Source organism: Paroedura picta, chromosome 7, assembly GCF_049243985.1.
Source record: "Paroedura picta isolate Pp20150507F chromosome 7, Ppicta_v3.0, whole genome shotgun sequence".
NCBI lineage: Eukaryota > Metazoa > Chordata > Lepidosauria > Squamata > Gekkonidae > Paroedura > Paroedura picta.
In genome coordinates this window covers 117,082,007-117,097,170 of record NC_135375.1, presented here as the reverse complement: position 1 = coordinate 117,097,170, position 15,164 = coordinate 117,082,007, and positions in this window count along the sequence as shown.

Genomic DNA, 15,164 nt, shown 5'->3' with positions numbered 1-15,164 from the left:
TCCGTTGCTCTCCACTTTCTCTGTGGAGGTAGGCCCACTGTCTGACTTATAATGTTTTTAGAGTCCTGGCCCTCCTTAACAAGGCCTGTAAGCGGCATCCCTTCCTCTCCAGGCAACAGAGGTGAGCTCTGTGTGATGTCATGTCCGTTGCTCTCCACTTTCTCTGTGGAGGTAGGCCCACTGTCTGACTTACAATGTTTTTAGAGTCCTGGCCCTCCTTAACAAGGCCTGTAAGCGGCATCCCTTCCTCTCCGGGCAACAGAGGTGAGCTCTTTGTGATGTCATGTCCGTTGCTCTCCACTTTCTCTGTGGAGGTAGGCCCACTGTCTGACTTATAATGTTTTTAGAGTCCTGGCCCTCCTTAACAAGGCCTGTAAGCGGCATCCCTTCCTCTCCAGGCAACAGAGGTGAGCTCTTTGTGATGTCATGTCCGTTGCTCTCCACTTTCTCTGTGGAGGTAGGCCCACTGTCTGACTTATAATGTTTTTAGAGTCCTGGCCCTCCTTAACAAGGCCTGTAAGCGGCATCCCTTCCTCTCCAGGCAGCAGAGGTGAGCTCTGTGTGATGTCATGTCCGTTGCTCTCCACTTTCTCTTTGGAGGTAGGCCCACTGTCTGACTTATAATGTTTTTAGAGTCCTGGCCCTCCTTAACAAGGCCTGTAAGCGGCATCCCGTCCTCTCCAGGCAACAGAGGTGAGCTCTTTGTGATGTCATGTCCGTTGCTCTCCACTTTCTCTGTGGAGGTAGGCCCACTGTCTGACTTATAATGTTTTTAGAGTCCTGGCCCTCCTTAACAAGGCCTGTAAGCGGCATCCCTTCCTCTCCAGGCAACAGAGGTGAGCTCTGTGTGATGTCATGTCCGTTGCTCTCCACTTTCTCTGTGGAGGTAGGCCCACTGTCTGACTTACAATGTTTTTAGAGTCCTGGCCCTCCTTAACAAGGCCTGTAAGCGGCATCCCTTCCTCTCCGGGCAACAGAGGTGAGCTCTTTGTGATGTCATGTCCGTTGCTCTCCACTTTCTCTGTGGAGGTAGGCCCACTGTCTGACTTATAATGTTTTTAGAGTCCTGGCCCTCCTTAACAAGGCCTGTAAGCGGCATCCCTTCCTCTCCAGGCAACAGAGGTGAGCTCTTTGTGATGTCATGTCCGTTGCTCTCCACTTTCTCTGTGGAGGTAGGCCCACTGTCTGACTTATAATGTTTTTAGAGTCCTGGCCCTCCTTAACAAGGCCTATAAGCGGCATCCCTTCCTCTCCAGGCAACAGAGGTGAGCTCTGTGTGATGTCATGTCCGTTGCTCTCCACTTTCTCTGTGGAGGTTGGCCCACTGTCTGACTTATAATGTTTTTAGAGTCCTGGCCCTCCTTAACAAGGCCTGTAAGCGCCATCCCTTCCTCTCCAGGCAACAGAGGTGAGCTCTTTGTGACGTCATGTCCGTTGCTCACCACTTTCTCTGTGGAGTTTGGCTCGGTGTCTGACTTATAATGTTTTTAGAGTCCCCCCCCCTCCTTAACAAGGCCTGTAAGCGGCATCCCTTCCTCTCCAGGCAACAGAGGTGAGCTCTTTGTGATGTCATGTCCGTTGCTCTCCACTTTCTCTGTGGAGGTAGGCCCACTGTCTGACTTATAATGTTTTTAGAGTCCTGGCCCTCCTTAACAAGGCCTGTAAGCGGCATCCCTTCCTCTCCAGGCAGCAGAGGTGAGCTCTGTGTGATGTCATGTCCGTTGCTCTCCACTTTCTCTTTGGAGGTAGGCCCACTGTCTGACTTATAATGTTTTTAGAGTCCTGGCCCTCCTTAACAAGGCCTGTAAGCGGCATCCCGTCCTCTCCAGGCAACAGAGGTGAGCTCTTTGTGATGTCATGTCCGTTGCTCTCCACTTTCTCTGTGGAGGTAGGCCCACTGTCTGACTTATAATGTTTTTAGAGTCCTGGCCCTCCTTAACAAGGCCTGTAAGCGGCATCCCTTCCTCTCCAGGCAACAGAGGTGAGCTCTGTGTGATGTCATGTCCGTTGCTCTCCACTTTCTCTGTGGAGGTAGGCCCACTGTCTGACTTACAATGTTTTTAGAGTCCTGGCCCTCCTTAACAAGGCCTGTAAGCGGCATCCCTTCCTCTCCGGGCAACAGAGGTGAGCTCTTTGTGATGTCATGTCCGTTGCTCTCCACTTTCTCTGTGGAGGTAGGCCCACTGTCTGACTTATAATGTTTTTAGAGTCCTGGCCCTCCTTAACAAGGCCTGTAAGCGGCATCCCTTCCTCTCCAGGCAACAGAGGTGAGCTCTTTGTGATGTCATGTCCGTTGCTCTCCACTTTCTCTGTGGAGGTAGGCCCACTGTCTGACTTATAATGTTTTTAGAGTCCTGGCCCTCCTTAACAAGGCCTGTAAGCGGCATCCCTTCCTCTCCAGGCAGCAGAGGTGAGCTCTGTGTGATGTCATGTCCGTTGCTCTCCACTTTCTCTTTGGAGGTAGGCCCACTGTCTGACTTATAATGTTTTTAGAGTCCTGGCCCTCCTTAACAAGGCCTGTAAGCGGCATCCCGTCCTCTCCAGGCAACAGAGGTGAGCTCTTTGTGATGTCATGTCCGTTGCTCTCCACTTTCTCTGTGGAGGTAGGCCCACTGTCTGACTTATAATGTTTTTAGAGTCCTGGCCCTCCTTAACAAGGCCTGTAAGCGGCATCCCTTCCTCTCCAGGCAACAGAGGTGAGCTCTGTGTGATGTCATGTCCGTTGCTCTCCACTTTCTCTGTGGAGGTAGGCCCACTGTCTGACTTACAATGTTTTTAGAGTCCTGGCCCTCCTTAACAAGGCCTGTAAGCGGCATCCCTTCCTCTCCGGGCAACAGAGGTGAGCTCTTTGTGATGTCATGTCCGTTGCTCTCCACTTTCTCTGTGGAGGTAGGCCCACTGTCTGACTTATAATGTTTTTAGAGTCCTGGCCCTCCTTAACAAGGCCTGTAAGCGGCATCCCTTCCTCTCCAGGCAACAGAGGTGAGCTCTTTGTGATGTCATGTCCGTTGCTCTCCACTTTCTCTGTGGAGGTAGGCCCACTGTCTGACTTATAATGTTTTTAGAGTCCTGGCCCTCCTTAACAAGGCCTATAAGCGGCATCCCTTCCTCTCCAGGCAACAGAGGTGAGCTCTGTGTGATGTCATGTCCGTTGCTCTCCACTTTCTCTGTGGAGGTTGGCCCACTGTCTGACTTATAATGTTTTTAGAGTCCTGGCCCTCCTTAACAAGGCCTGTAAGCGCCATCCCTTCCTCTCCAGGCAACAGAGGTGAGCTCTTTGTGACGTCATGTCCGTTGCTCACCACTTTCTCTGTGGAGTTTGGCTCGGTGTCTGACTTATAATGTTTTTAGAGTCCCCCCCCCTCCTTAACAAGGCCTGTAAGCGGCATCCCTTCCTCTCCAGGCAACAGAGGTGAGCTCTTTGTGATGTCATGTCCGTTGCTCTCCACTTTCTCTGTGGAGGTAGGGCCACTGTCTGACTTATAATGTTTTTAGAGTCCGGGCCCTCCTTAACAAGGCCTGTAAGCGCCATCCCTTCCACTCCAGGCAACAGAGGTGAGCTCTTTGTGACGTCATGTCCGTTGCTCTCCACTTTCTCTGTAGAGGTAGGCCCACTGTCTGACTTATAATGTTTTTAGAGTCCGGGCCCTCCTTAACAAGGCCTGTAAGAGGCATCCCTTCCTCTCCAGGCAACAGAGGTGAGCTCTTTGTGATGTCATGTCCGTTGCTCTCCACTTTCTCTGTGGCAGTTGGCCCACTGTCTGACTTATAATGTTTTAGAGATTCCCCCACCCCATAACAAGGCCTGTAAGCGGCATCCCTTCCTCTCCAGGCAACAGATGTGAGCTCTGTGTGATGTCATGTCCGTTGCTCTCCACTTTCTCTGTGGAGGTAGGCCCACTGTCTGACTTATAATGTTTTTAGAGTCCTGGCCCTCCTTAACAAGGCCTGTAAGCGGCATCCCTTCCTCTCCAGGCAGCAGAGGTGAGCTCTGTGTGATGTCATGTCCGTTGCTCTCCACTTTCTCTTTGGAGGTAGGCCCACTGTCTGACTTATAATGTTTTTAGAGTCCTGGCCCTCCTTAACAAGGCCTGTAAGCGGCATCCCGTCCTCTCCAGGCAACAGAGGTGAGCTCTTTGTGATGTCATGTCCGTTGCTCTCCACTTTCTCTGTGGAGGTAGGCCCACTGTCTGACTTATAATGTTTTTAGAGTCCTGGCCCTCCTTAACAAGGCCTGTAAGCGGCATCCCTTCCTCTCCAGGCAACAGAGGTGAGCTCTGTGTGATGTCATGTCCGTTGCTCTCCACTTTCTCTGTGGAGGTAGGCCCACTGTCTGACTTACAATGTTTTTAGAGTCCTGGCCCTCCTTAACAAGGCCTGTAAGCGGCATCCCTTCCTCTCCGGGCAACAGAGGTGAGCTCTTTGTGATGTCATGTCCGTTGCTCTCCACTTTCTCTGTGGAGGTAGGCCCACTGTCTGACTTATAATGTTTTTAGAGTCCTGGCCCTCCTTAACAAGGCCTGTAAGCGGCATCCCTTCCTCTCCAGGCAACAGAGGTGAGCTCTTTGTGATGTCATGTCCGTTGCTCTCCACTTTCTCTGTGGAGGTAGGCCCACTGTCTGACTTATAATGTTTTTAGAGTCCTGGCCCTCCTTAACAAGGCCTATAAGCGGCATCCCTTCCTCTCCAGGCAACAGAGGTGAGCTCTGTGTGATGTCATGTCCGTTGCTCTCCACTTTCTCTGTGGAGGTTGGCCCACTGTCTGACTTATAATGTTTTTAGAGTCCTGGCCCTCCTTAACAAGGCCTGTAAGCGCCATCCCTTCCTCTCCAGGCAACAGAGGTGAGCTCTTTGTGACGTCATGTCCGTTGCTCACCACTTTCTCTGTGGAGTTTGGCTCAGTGTCTGACTTATAATGTTTTTAGAGTCCCCCCCCCCTTAACAAGGCCTGTAAGCGGCATCCCTTCCTCTCCAGGCAACAGAGGTGAGCTCTTTGTGATGTCATGTCCGTTGCTCTCCACTTTCTCTGTGGAGGTAGGCCCACTGTCTGACTTATAATGTTTTTAGAGTCCGGGCCCTCCCTAACAAGGCCTGTAAGCGCCATCCCTTCCACTCCAGGCAACAGAGGTGAGCTCTTTGTGACGTCATGTCCGTTGCTCTCCACTTTCTCTGTGGAGGTAGGCCCACTGTCTGACTTATAATATTTTTAGAGTCCGGGCCCTCCTTAACAAGGCCTGTAAGCGCCATCCCTTCCACTCCAGGCAACAGAGGTGAGCTCTTTGTGACGTCATGTCCGTTGCTCTCCACTTTCTCTGTGGAGGTAGGCCCACTGTCTGACTTATAATATTTTTAGAGTCCGGGCCCTCCTTAACAAGGCCTGTAAGCGGCATCCCTTCCTCTCCAGGCAACAGAGGTGAGCTCTGTGTGATGTCATGTCCGTTGCATTCCACTTTCTCTGTGGAGGTTGGCCCACTGTCTGACTTATAATGTTTTTAGAGTCCGGGCCCTCCTTAACAAGGCCTGTAAGCGCCATCCCTTCCACTCCAGGCAACAGAGGTGAGCTCTTTGTGACGTCATGTCCGTTGCTCTCCACTTTCTCTGTGGAGGTAGGCCCATTGTCTGACTTATAATGTTTTTAGAGTCCGGGCCCTCCTTAACAAGGCCTGTAAGCGGCATCCCTTCCTCTCCAGGCAACAGAGGTGAGCTCTTTGTGATGTCATGTCCGTTGCTCTCCACTTTCTCTGTAGAGGTAGGCCCACTGTCTGACTTATAATGTTTTTAGAGTCCGGGCCCTCCTTAACAAGGCCTGTAAGCGGCATCCCTTCCTCTCCAGGCAACAGAGGTGAGCTCTTTGTGATGTCATGTCCGTTGCTCTCCACTTTCTCTGTGGAGGTTGGCCCACTGTCTGACTTATAATGTTTTAGAGATTCCCCCCCCCCCATAACAAGGCCAGTAAGCGGCATCCCTTCCTCTCCAGGCAACAGAGGTGAGCTCTTTGTGATGTCATGTCCGTTGCTCTCCACTTTCTCTATGGAGGTAGGTCGACTGTCTGACTTATAATGTTTTTAGAGTCCGGGCCCTCCTTAACAAGGCCTGTAAGCGGCATCCCTTCCTCTCCAGGCAACAGAGGTGAGCTCTGTGTGATGTCATGTCCGTTGCTCTCCACTTTCTCTGTGGAGGTAGGCCCACTGTCTGACTTACAATGTTTTTAGAGTCCTGGCCCTCCTTAACAAGGCCTGTAAGCGGCATCCCTTCCTCTCCGGGCAACAGAGGTGAGCTCTTTGTGATGTCATGTCCGTTGCTCTCCACTTTCTCTGTGGAGGTAGGCCCACTGTCTGACTTATAATGTTTTTAGAGTCCTGGCCCTCCTTAACAAGGCCTGTAAGCGGCATCCCTTCCTCTCCAGGCAACAGAGGTGAGCTCTTTGTGATGTCATGTCCGTTGCTCTCCACTTTCTCTGTGGAGGTAGGCCCACTGTCTGACTTATAATGTTTTTAGAGTCCTGGCCCTCCTTAACAAGGCCTGTAAGCGCCATCCCTTCCACTCCAGGCAACAGAGGTGAGCTCTTTGTGACGTCATGTCCGTTGCTCTCCACTTTCTCTGTGGAGGTAGGCCCACTGTCTGACTTATAATATTTTTAGAGTCCGGGCCCTCCTTAACAAGGCCTGTAAGCGGCATCCCTTCCTCTCCAGGCAACAGAGGTGAGCTCTGTGTGATGTCATGTCCGTTGCTCTCCACTTTCTCTGTGGAGGTTGGCCCACTGTCTGACTTATAATGTTTTTAGAGTCCGGGCCCTCCTTAACAAGGCCTGTAAGCGCCATCCCTTCCACTCCAGGCAACAGAGGTGAGCTCTTTGTGACGTCATGTCCGTTGCTCTCCACTTTCTCTGTGGAGGTAGGCCCATTGTCTGACTTATAATGTTTTTAGAGTCCGGGCCCTCCTTAACAAGGCCTGTAAGCGGCATCCCTTCCTCTCCAGGCAACAGAGGTGAGCTCTTTGTGATGTCATGTCCGTTGCTCTCCACTTTCTCTGTGGAGGTAGGCCCACTGTCTGACTTATAATGTTTTTAGAGTCCTGGCCCTCCTTAACAAGGCCTGTAAGCGGCATCCCTTCCTCTCCAGGCAACAGAGGTGAGCTCTGTGTGATGTCATGTCCGTTGCTCTCCACTTTCTCTGTGGAGGTAGGCCCACTGTCTGACTTACAATGTTTTTAGAGTCCTGGCCCTCCTTAACAAGGCCTGTAAGCGGCATCCCTTCCTCTCCAGGCAACAGAGGTGAGCTCTGTGTGATGTCATGTCCGTTGCTCTCCACTTTCTCTGTGGAGGTAGGCCCACTGTCTGACTTATAATGTTTTTAGAGTCCTGGCCCTCCTTAACAAGGCCTGTAAGCGCCATCCCTTCCTCTCCAGGCAACAGAGGTGAGCTCTTTGTGACGTCATGTCCGTTGCTCACCACTTTCTCTGTGGAGTTTGGCTCAGTGTCTGACTTATAATGTTTTTAGAGTCCCCCCCCCTCCTTAACAAGGCCTGTAAGCGGCATCCCTTCCTCTCCAGGCAACAGAGGTGAGCTCTTTGTGATGTCATGTCCGTTGCTCTCCACTTTCTCTGTGGAGGTAGGCCCACTGTCTGACTTATAATGTTTTTAGAGTCCGGGCCCTCCCTAACAAGGCCTGTAAGCGCCATCCCTTCCACTCCAGGCAACAGAGGTGAGCTCTTTGTGACGTCATGTCCGTTGCTCTCCACTTTCTCTGTGGAGGTAGGCCCACTGTCTGACTTATAATATTTTTAGAGTCCGGGCCCTCCTTAACAAGGCCTGTAAGCGGCATCCCTTCCTCTCCAGGCAACAGAGGTGAGCTCTGTGTGATGTCATGTCCGTTGCTCTCCACTTTCTCTGTGGAGGTTGGCCCACTGTCTGACTTATAATGTTTTTAGAGTCCGGGCCCTCCTTAACAAGGCCTGTAAGCGCCATCCCTTCCACTCCAGGCAACAGAGGTGAGCTCTTTGTGACGTCATGTCCGTTGCTCTCCACTTTCTCTGTGGAGGTAGGCCCATTGTCTGACTTATAATGTTTTTAGAGTCCGGGTCCTCCTTAACAAGGCCTGTAAGCGGCATCCCTTCCTCTCCAGGCAACAGAGGTGAGCTCTTTGTGATGTCATGTCCGTTGCTCTCCACTTTCTCTGTGGAGGTTGGCCCACTGTCTGACTTATAATGTTTTAGAGATTCCCCCCCCCCCATAACAAGGCCAGTAAGCGGCATCCCTTCCTCTCCAGGCAACAGAGGTGAGCTCTTTGTGATGTCATGTCCGTTGCTCTCCACTTTCTCTATGGATGTAGGTCCACTGTCTGACTTATAATGTTTTTAGAGTCCGGGCCCTCCTTAACAAGGCCTGTAAGCGGCATCCCTTCCTCTCCAGGCAACAGAGGTGAGCTCTTTGTGATGTCATGTCCGTTGCTCTCCACTTTCTCTGTGGAGGTAGGCCCACTGTCTGACTTATAATGTTTTAGAGATTGTCCCCCCACCCCATAACAAGGCCTGTAAGCGCCATCCCTTCCTCTCCAGGCAACAGAGGTGAGCTCTTTGTGACGTCATGTCCGTTGCTCTCCACTTTCTCTGTGGAGGTAGGCCTACTGTCTGACTTATGATATTTTTAGAGTCCGGGCCCTCCTTAACAAGGCCTGTAAGCGGCATCCCTTCCTCTCCAGGCAGCAGAGGTGAGCTCTGTGTGATGTCATGTCCGTTGCTCTCCACTTTCTCTGTGGAGCTAGGCCCACTGTCTGACTTATAATGTTTTTAGAGTCCTGGCCCTCCTTAACAAGGCCTGTAAGCGGCATCCCTTCCTCTCCAGGCAACAGAGGTGAGCTCTTTGTGATGTCATGTCCGTTGCTCTCCACTTTCTCTGTGGAGGTAGGCCCACTGTCTGACTTATAATGTTTTTAGAGTCCTGGCCCTCCTTAACAAGGCCTGTAAGCGGCATCCCTTCCTCTCCAGGCAACAGAGGTGAGCTCTGTGTGATGTCATGTCCGTTGCTCTCCACTTTCTCTGTGGAGGTAGGCCCACTGTCTGACTTACAATGTTTTTAGAGTCCTGGCCCTCCTTAACAAGGCCTGTAAGCGGCATCCCTTCCTCTCCAGGCAACAGAGGTGAGCTCTGTGTGATGTCATGTCCGTTGCTCTCCACTTTCTCTGTGGAGGTAGGCCCACTGTCTGACTTACAATGTTTTTAGAGTCCTGGCCCTCCTTAACAAGGCCTGTAAGCGGCATCCCTTCCTCTCCGGGCAACAGAGGTGAGCTCTTTGTGATGTCATGTCCGTTGCTCTCCACTTTCTCTGTGGAGGTAGGCCCACTGTCTGACTTATAATGTTTTTAGAGTCCTGGCCCTCCTTAACAAGGCCTGTAAGCGGCATCCCTTCCTCTCCAGGCAACAGAGGTGAGCTCTTTGTGATGTCATGTCCGTTGCTCTCCACATTCTCTGTGGAGGTTGGACCACTGTCTGACTTATAATATTTTTAGAGTCCGGGCCCTCCTTAACAAGGCCTGTAAGCGCCATCCCATCCTCTCCAGGCAACAGAGGTGTGCTCTTTGTGATGTCATGTCCGTTGCTCTCCACTTTCTCTGTGGAGGTAGGCCCACTGTCTGACTTATAATGTTTTTAGAGTCCGGGCCCTCCTTAACAAGGCCTGTAAGCGCCATCCCTTCCACACCAGGCAACAGAGGTGAGCTCTTTGTGACGTCATGTCCGTTGCTCTCCACTTTCTCTGTGGAGGTAGGCCCACTGTCTGACTTATAATATTTTTAGAGTCCGGGCCCTCCTTAACAAGGCCTGTAAGCGGCATCCCTTCCTCTCCAGGCAACAGAGGTGAGCTCTGTGTGATGTCATGTCCGTTGCTCTCCACTTTCTCTGTGGAGGTAGGCCCACTGTCTGACTTACAATGTTTTTAGAGTCCTGGCCCTCCTTAACAAGGCCTGTAAGCGGCATCCCTTCCTCTCCAGGCAACAGAGGTGAGCTCTGTGTGATGTCATGTCCGTTGCTCTCCACTTTCTCTGTGGAGGTAGGCCCACTGTCTGACTTACAATGTTTTTAGAGTCCTGGCCCTCCTTAACAAGGCCTGTAAGCGGCATCCCTTCCTCTCCGGGCAACAGAGGTGAGCTCTTTGTGATGTCATGTCCGTTGCTCTCCACTTTCTCTGTGGAGGTAGGCCCACTGTCTGACTTATAATGTTTTTAGAGTCCTGGCCCTCCTTAACAAGGCCTGTAAGCGGCATCCCTTCCTCTCCGGGCAACAGAGGTGAGCTCTTTGTGATGTCATGTCCGTTGCTCTCCACTTTCTCTGTAGAGGTAGGCCCACTATCTGACTTATAATGTTTTTAGAGTCCGGGCCCTCCTTAACAAGGCCTGTAAGCGGCATCCCTTCCTCTCCAGGCAACAGAGGTGAGCTCTTTGTGATGTCATGTCCGTTGCTCTCCACTTTCTCTGTGGCAGTTGGCCCACTGTCTGACTTATAATGTTTTAGAGATTCCCCCACCCCATAACAAGGCCTGTAAGCAGCATCCCTTCCTCTCCAGGCAACAGAGGTGAGCTCTGTGTGATGTCATGTCCGTTGCTCTCCACTTTCTCTGTGGAGGTAGGCCCACTGTCTGACTTATAATGTTTTTAGAGTCCTGGCCCTCCTTAACAAGGCCTGTAAGCGGCATCCCTTCCTCTCCAGGCAGCAGAGGTGAGCTCTGTGTGATGTCATGTCCATTGCTCTCCACTTTCTCTGTGGAGGTAGGCCCACTGTCTGACTTACAATGTTTTTAGAGTCCTGGCCCTCCTTAACAAGGCCTGTAAGCGGCATCCCTTCCTCTCCGGGCAACAGAGGTGAGCTCTTTGTGATGTCATGTCCGTTGCTCTCCACTTTCTCTGTGGAGGTAGGCCCACTGTCTGACTTATAATGTTTTTAGAGTCCTGGCCCTCCTTAACAAGGCCTGTAAGCGGCATCCCTTCCTCTCCAGGCAACAGAGGTGAGCTCTTTGTGATGTCATGTCCGTTGCTCTCCACTTTCTCTGTGGAGGTAGGCCCACTGTCTGACTTATAATGTTTTTAGAGTCCTGGCCCTCCTTAACAAGGCCTATAAGCGGCATCCCTTCCTCTCCAGGCAACAGAGGTGAGCTCTGTGTGATGTCATGTCCGTTGCTCTCCACTTTCTCTGTGGAGGTTGGCCCACTGTCTGACTTATAATGTTTTTAGAGTCCTGGCCCTCCTTAACAAGGCCTGTAAGCGCCATCCCTTCCTCTCCAGGCAACAGAGGTGAGCTCTTTGTGACGTCATGTCCGTTGCTCACCACTTTCTCTGTGGAGTTTGGCTCAGTGTCTGACTTATAATGTTTTTAGAGTCCCCCCCCCTCCTTAACAAGGCCTGTAAGCGGCATCCCTTCCTCTCCAGGCAACAGAGGTGAGCTCTTTGTGATGTCATGTCCGTTGCTCTCCACTTTCTCTGTGGAGGTAGGCCCACTGTCTGACTTATAATGTTTTTAGAGTCCGGGCCCTCCCTAACAAGGCCTGTAAGCGCCATCCCTTCCACTCCAGGCAACAGAGGTGAGCTCTTTGTGACGTCATGTCCGTTGCTCTCCACTTTCTCTGTGGAGGTAGGCCCACTGTCTGACTTATAATATTTTTAGAGTCCGGGCCCTCCTTAACAAGGCCTGTAAGCGCCATCCCTTCCACTCCAGGCAACAGAGGTGAGCTCTTTGTGACGTCATGTCCGTTGCTCTCCACTTTCTCTGTGGAGGTAGGCCCACTGTCTGACTTATAATGTTTTTAGAGTCCTGGCCCTCCTTAACAAGGCCTGTAAGCGGCATCCCTTCCTCTCCAGGCAACAGAGGTGAGCTCTTTGTGATGTCATGTCCGTTGCTCTCCACTTTCTCTGTGGAGGTAGGCCCACTGTCTGACTTATAATGTTTTTAGAGTCCTGGCCCTCCTTAACAAGGCCTGTAAGCGCCATCCCTTCCACTCCAGGCAACAGAGGTGAGCTCTTTGTGACGTCATGTCCGTTGCTCTCCACTTTCTCTGTGGAGGTAGGCCCACTGTCTGACTTATAATATTTTTAGAGTCCGGGCCCTCCTTAACAAGGCCTGTAAGCGGCATCCCTTCCTCTCCAGGCAACAGAGGTGAGCTCTGTGTGATGTCATGTCCGTTGCTCTCCACTTTCTCTGTGGAGGTTGGCCCACTGTCTGACTTATAATGTTTTTAGAGTCCGGGCCCTCCTTAACAAGGCCTGTAAGCGCCATCCCTTCCACTCCAGGCAACAGAGGTGAGCTCTTTGTGACGTCATGTCCGTTGCTCTCCACTTTCTCTGTGGAGGTAGGCCCATTGTCTGACTTATAATGTTTTTAGAGTCCGGGCCCTCCTTAACAAGGCCTGTAAGCGGCATCCCTTCCTCTCCAGGCAACAGAGGTGAGCTCTTTGTGATGTCATGTCCGTTGCTCTCCACTTTCTCTGTGGAGGTAGGCCCACTGTCTGACTTATAATGTTTTTAGAGTCCTGGCCCTCCTTAACAAGGCCTGTAAGCGGCATCCCTTCCTCTCCAGGCAACAGAGGTGAGCTCTGTGTGATGTCATGTCCGTTGCTCTCCACTTTCTCTGTGGAGGTAGGCCCACTGTCTGACTTACAATGTTTTTAGAGTCCTGGCCCTCCTTAACAAGGCCTGTAAGCGGCATCCCTTCCTCTCCAGGCAACAGAGGTGAGCTCTGTGTGATGTCATGTCCGTTGCTCTCCACTTTCTCTGTGGAGGTAGGCCCACTGTCTGACTTATAATGTTTTTAGAGTCCTGGCCCTCCTTAACAAGGCCTGTAAGCGCCATCCCTTCCTCTCCAGGCAACAGAGGTGAGCTCTTTGTGACGTCATGTCCGTTGCTCACCACTTTCTCTGTGGAGTTTGGCTCAGTGTCTGACTTATAATGTTTTTAGAGTCCCCCCCCCTCCTTAACAAGGCCTGTAAGCGGCATCCCTTCCTCTCCAGGCAACAGAGGTGAGCTCTTTGTGATGTCATGTCCGTTGCTCTCCACTTTCTCTGTGGAGGTAGGCCCACTGTCTGACTTATAATGTTTTTAGAGTCCGGGCCCTCCCTAACAAGGCCTGTAAGCGCCATCCCTTCCACTCCAGGCAACAGAGGTGAGCTCTTTGTGACGTCATGTCCGTTGCTCTCCACTTTCTCTGTGGAGGTAGGCCCACTGTCTGACTTATAATATTTTTAGAGTCCGGGCCCTCCTTAACAAGGCCTGTAAGCGGCATCCCTTCCTCTCCAGGCAACAGAGGTGAGCTCTGTGTGATGTCATGTCCGTTGCTCTCCACTTTCTCTGTGGAGGTTGGCCCACTGTCTGACTTATAATGTTTTTAGAGTCCGGGCCCTCCTTAACAAGGCCTGTAAGCGCCATCCCTTCCACTCCAGGCAACAGAGGTGAGCTCTTTGTGACGTCATGTCCGTTGCTCTCCACTTTCTCTGTGGAGGTAGGCCCATTGTCTGACTTATAATGTTTTTAGAGTCCGGGTCCTCCTTAACAAGGCCTGTAAGCGGCATCCCTTCCTCTCCAGGCAACAGAGGTGAGCTCTTTGTGATGTCATGTCCGTTGCTCTCCACTTTCTCTGTGGAGGTTGGCCCACTGTCTGACTTATAATGTTTTAGAGATTCCCCCCCCCCCATAACAAGGCCAGTAAGCGGCATCCCTTCCTCTCCAGGCAACAGAGGTGAGCTCTTTGTGATGTCATGTCCGTTGCTCTCCACTTTCTCTATGGATGTAGGTCCACTGTCTGACTTATAATGTTTTTAGAGTCCGGGCCCTCCTTAACAAGGCCTGTAAGCGGCATCCCTTCCTCTCCAGGCAACAGAGGTGAGCTCTTTGTGATGTCATGTCCGTTGCTCTCCACTTTCTCTGTGGAGGTAGGCCCACTGTCTGACTTATAATGTTTTAGAGATTGTCCCCCCACCCCATAACAAGGCCTGTAAGCGCCATCCCTTCCTCTCCAGGCAACAGAGGTGAGCTCTTTGTGACGTCATGTCCGTTGCTCTCCACTTTCTCTGTGGAGGTAGGCCTACTGTCTGACTTATGATATTTTTAGAGTCCGGGCCCTCCTTAACAAGGCCTGTAAGCGGCATCCCTTCCTCTCCAGGCAGCAGAGGTGAGCTCTGTGTGATGTCATGTCCGTTGCTCTCCACTTTCTCTGTGGAGCTAGGCCCACTGTCTGACTTATAATGTTTTTAGAGTCCTGGCCCTCCTTAACAAGGCCTGTAAGCGGCATCCCTTCCTCTCCAGGCAACAGAGGTGAGCTCTTTGTGATGTCATGTCCGTTGCTCTCCACTTTCTCTGTGGAGGTAGGCCCACTGTCTGACTTATAATGTTTTTAGAGTCCTGGCCCTCCTTAACAAGGCCTGTAAGCGGCATCCCTTCCTCTCCAGGCAACAGAGGTGAGCTCTGTGTGATGTCATGTCCGTTGCTCTCCACTTTCTCTGTGGAGGTAGGCCCACTGTCTGACTTACAATGTTTTTAGAGTCCTGGCCCTCCTTAACAAGGCCTGTAAGCGGCATCCCTTCCTCTCCAGGCAACAGAGGTGAGCTCTGTGTGATGTCATGTCCGTTGCTCTCCACTTTCTCTGTGGAGGTAGGCCCACTGTCTGACTTACAATGTTTTTAGAGTCCTGGCCCTCCTTAACAAGGCCTGTAAGCGGCATCCCTTCCTCTCCGGGCAACAGAGGTGAGCTCTTTGTGATGTCATGTCCGTTGCTCTCCACTTTCTCTGTGGAGGTAGGCCCACTGTCTGACTTATAATGTTTTTAGAGTCCTGGCCCTCCTTAACAAGGCCTGTAAGCGGCATCCCTTCCTCTCCAGGCAACAGAGGTGAGCTCTTTGTGATGTCATGTCCGTTGCTCTCCACATTCTCTGTGGAGGTTGGACCACTGTCTGACTTATAATATTTTTAGAGTCCGGGCCCTCCTTAACAAGGCCTGTAAGCGCCATCCCATCCTCTCCAGGCAACAGAGGTGTGCTCTTTGTGATGTCATGTCCGTTGCTCTCCACTTTCTCTGTGGAGGTAGGCCCACTGTCTGACTTATAATGTTTTTAGAGTCCGGGCCCTCCTTAACAAGGCCTGTAAGCGCCATCCCTTCCACACCAGGCAACAGAGGTGAGCTCTTTGTGA